General features: G+C 39.9%; 1 protein-coding gene across 3 annotated transcripts in view; it reads left to right on the forward strand.

The window, feature by feature from the left end:
- RB1CC1 (RB1 inducible coiled-coil 1) overlaps positions 1 to 4,407 on the forward strand; it is an 82,319-nt gene that overhangs the window by 12,754 nt on the left and 65,158 nt on the right. The gene's annotated exons all lie outside the window — the stretch shown is intronic.

Consider the following 4,407-nt stretch of genomic DNA (forward strand, 5'->3'; position numbering starts at 1 on the left):
GGGTGTGTCTTTTTTTTTTTTTTTTTTTTTGAATATAGAGATTTTTATTTTTTATTTTTTATTATTTTTTTCCTGTAAGGTACATGCGTTCACCAGAGAGACAGAGCGAAATCACCTCCCAGGGGAAGGCCATGGCACAATCTCGAAGTCACCTCCCAGGGGAAGGCCATGGCACAATCTCTTCTCCATTCTCCTTTCAAGATTTGGGCATGAATACACACTTGCCCAGCTGGAGTTTCAAGCCGCCAGGTCCAGGGCTCACTGTGTCAGCCACGTGGGAGTCCAGCACCTTAACCACGATGTGCCCTGCTGGCACGTTGTGCCACCTGTTGGCCCCTCCTTTTGTCGTTAAAAATCATTTTTGTATCTTTGATGCTTGGCTTTTGTGTGTATGAAATGTTTGCTACATCTATTGAATGCTTTTCTAAGGAATTGTGTTGGGTATTTTAAAATATATGCTGTCCTGCTTGATCTTTAGGTAAACTTATTGAGATAGAATCGTCATTGGTCCTGTTAATTTAGGTTTGTACTGACCCAGGGACTATGTTTATCTTATTCACAGCTATGTTCTGCTTCTAGTGCGGTACCTGGTACATACTTGGCAATCTGTGACTGAAAAACATTCAAACTCAGTGATGATCAAAGATGACATGTAATATAAAATAGTGAAATATTACTGGCAAGCATTTAAAAACATACTGACAAAGATATAGTGATCTTTGTTACCTGGATACATTGTCTGAAGAGTAAAAGAAGCAGTTTCATAGCATTTTCTAGTAGCCTTAAACTTTTGAATGTTTTAATTCAGTAATTCTACTTTGAGGAATAGAAGTAGAATTGCCTTACAAAAATAATCCCTCAAAACAAGAGGAAAAATGCATGTCTGAGAGATCTACAAAACATGAGAGGCATTAAGTAAATAAATTATGGTAAATTCAGTAGCTGGAATAGCTTTTAGTCATTAGTTTTGATGGCTATAGAGAATTAATGGTAATATGGGAAGATGCTCATTAAGTGATAGAAAAGTAAATATACAAGCCAGGATAGGCTTAATAATACTGTGGTATGGGGCCAGCCCACGGCCTGGTTGTTAAGGCAGCTGGATCCCACACGGCCAACTTTGCATTTGGAGTCCCAGAGCCAGCCTGTGCATAGAAGACCAAAATCCTGAAGGAAGGAAGAAATGGAGGGGAGGAGATTTGGGTGTGACTGATGAGTATAAGCACCCTTTAGCAAATATAATAATACTAATGATATAATGGTATGAAATCTTCCAAAGTTTAGCAATTTAGCATGGTTTTCTTTCTCAGTTCCGTTGTGCCTTTCAGGAGTTGACAAAGGGGACTTGGTCATTGTTTGGAAACCAGCTAGGGACTCTGTTTATAAGCTATTAATATTTACTTTCTACTTTATTAGTTTCCTGCCACTTTCTCTCACTCATTGAAAAATTTGGTACTAATCTATAGAATAACAAAAAACATACCTTAGTCTGTGCTGGCTAGGTAGCACTCTAGTATCTTTTTAGTTGGGTGGAACCACGGTGCAATATTTGTAAGATATTATATTTGTGCCACCCGTAAATGTTAATGGTGGGGAAGGTGTATTGGTAATGAATGAACTTGTACCTTACTGTTTTTGTGGAAATAATGATATAGGAAAAATTGAGGGATTTTTCTTGGAGTATAAGCTGAAAAAGTCCTAGGGTAGATGTCAAGCATGCGACTTCCTAGGAATCTTCAAACGGATGTAAAATAATTCTTTGCCAGTGTTGGATTATTTGTTTATTTATTTATAAATTATTTTAGGTCTGGTTCTCAGGAATGCATTTCCTTTGCTTTAAAAAACAAAGCTTGTGGGGCCAGCAGGTGGCATGGTGATTAAGGGTGCTGGACTACCACATGCCAATCATGGTTTGAATCCCGGACCTGTCCTCCCTCCCTCCCTCCCTCCCTGACATAATTAAAATAAATAAATAAAGTTAAATCAAATAATTTTTTTAAAAAGCTTGTTGTTTTATGTATGTAAGAAACAGGAGCAGAAACATCACAATGTGTGCATGCATGTACTCTGTAAGAATCATATACAGAGTACATGACACAGCTAGTGAAGTGATCAGTCGTCAGTGACTGAGTCTATGAAAGAGAATGTGTATGAGACTAGGACAGGAGGATGAAGGGTTGATCACAGCAGACAGGGGAAAGAATGCTAAGCAGGAAGAACCGCATCAGTGAAGGCTCAGCCTTTAACAGTTTATTTTGTTTAGGGAGATTAAACAAAGTGTTGGGATCAGCAGATGGCATAATGGTTACATTGTTGGACTCTTACAGGGTCGACTGCTGTTTGAGCACCAGACCGAGTGGCTTAAAATTCACGCCAGGCTCATGTGCATGCGTGCCCAAAATTCAGAAAGGAGAATGGAGGGGAAGGGAGTACAGGGTGGCCATCCTCCATGGGGGGGAGGGGGTTATTTCTCACTTTCTATCTCTGTCTCCTGTGAGCAAATGTGCCCTATAGCAAAAATCTCTCCTAAAAATAAAACAATGAGGTATTTGGATGTGAAAGGTCGGGTGATTGTGAAAGATTAGAGTAGGAAGTTGTGGTGACAATGACGAAGAGGTATTGTATTTGCTGTCTTAGATGTGGTGGTTAGAGGCATGAAATAGCAGAGTTAGACCATCGGATTTGTGCCTTTACTCATATGATGTTACTTAATTCTTATTTTCTCATCTATAAGATGAAGATGACAGTATAGACATATTAAACTGACTGCATTCAGAATTATTTCCTGGGGTCTCATTAAATACTTGCAAAATGGTAGCTGTGCTGTAAAAAATCGTAATTATCATGAGTTCTAAGCAGAAGAAAAGCTTGATCAGCCTAACGTTTAGAATGATCTCTGAAAGCAGTGTAGAAGACAGTGTAGGAACTGAGGTGATACGGAGTAGGCTGTAGGCTGAGGAGGGTTTTTTTTTTTTTAATACGTTTAAAGGAATTATTTATTTAATTTATCATTATTATTATTTTTCAATTTGCTATAGAGCACATGTACTCATCACAGAGAGAGGGGGAAAGGTGAGAAAACAAAGCACCAGGTCTGGGACTCAAACTGAGGTGGGCCATGTGAAAGCCCAGCACCTTAAATCACTATGCCATCTGCTGGGCCTGGTTGTGGAGTTTTCAAAACCTTGGGAAAGGACAGTGACGGTCTGATTTAAGGCCATAGCAGTAGAAATAGAGATAGTCAGTAAATAGTTAGAATTGGCAAGACAGATTTGTTTATTTATATTTTCCTTAGGAAGATGAAAGATCTAGGATAGCATGTGAGAGATTGGGTGAATATAGATTCCATCGAAAGGAATGAAAAACAAAAAAGTAAGGAGTTAGGGGGCTGAGAAAATGAGTTCTATTTTAGAAACAATAGTATTTAAGAAATACATATTAGAAATAACCTCGGATTAGGTGAGCTTGAGAGAGATTGGATGGATAATTGAGGATGAATTGGGGCTGACTTTTGGAGTCAACAGTAACAGTAGTGGGAGCTCCAGCTGTAGGAGTAGGTAAACTCTACTGTAAAAATGCGAGAAGAAACCTGAGATCCCACCCAGCACTGGCGAGATGGCCTACTACCTACCAAGCACCGTGCCGCACCATGACATTTTTTCCTTTGTGTCCTCATAATAGTCCTATGAGGTGATTGTGGTGTATTATTTACTTATTGCTGAGAAAAATTAGACCATGCATGAACTTGGCTCTTTGAAGCAATAAAAATATATTTCACAGATTCTGGCCGTGGCTTGGTTAAGGTCCTCTGCAAGGCATCTCTTAAAGGACTATGGTCGAGTTGTTGGTGATGGCTGGGGTTTTGTCTGAGGCTCAGCTGGGAAAGGATCCCCTTCCAGGCCCATGTGATGTCAAGATTCAGTTCCTTCAGGGTTGTTCGACTGAGGCCCTTAGCTTCTTGCTGGGTGCTACCATAGGCCATTTTCAGTTTCGTACAAGTGACCCCTCTCCATGCCCCAGCCTACTTCATCAGTTGCAGGGGAGAGAGTCAGCTGGCAAGATGAGAGTTAGTCTGGAATAACAGTCCCAGGCATGACAGCCATCACTTTTGCCCTATTTTTTTGGTTAGAAGAGATCTTGATCTGGCAGTAGAGTTAGCACCAGTGATAGGTGCTGTCTTAGAGGCTGCTTGCTGCAGGTGCCATTTTTATTCCTATTTATAGAAATGGAAACTGAAACAGTTAAGTGACTTGTCGGAGATGACTGTACAGGTAATGGGGACAGGACCAGAGGCAGGCGATCTGACTCCATGGCCTGGATACTTTATCATAATTAAGGACTGAAAAATTGCTATAGAAATGGTAGTTTTGGGGAGTACATTCATGACCTTTTTTTTTTTTTTTTTTT

This window comes from Tupaia chinensis, unplaced genomic scaffold (assembly GCF_000334495.1).
Source record: "Tupaia chinensis unplaced genomic scaffold, TupChi_1.0 Scaffold000031_1, whole genome shotgun sequence".
Taxonomy (NCBI): Eukaryota; Metazoa; Chordata; class Mammalia; order Scandentia; family Tupaiidae; genus Tupaia; species Tupaia belangeri.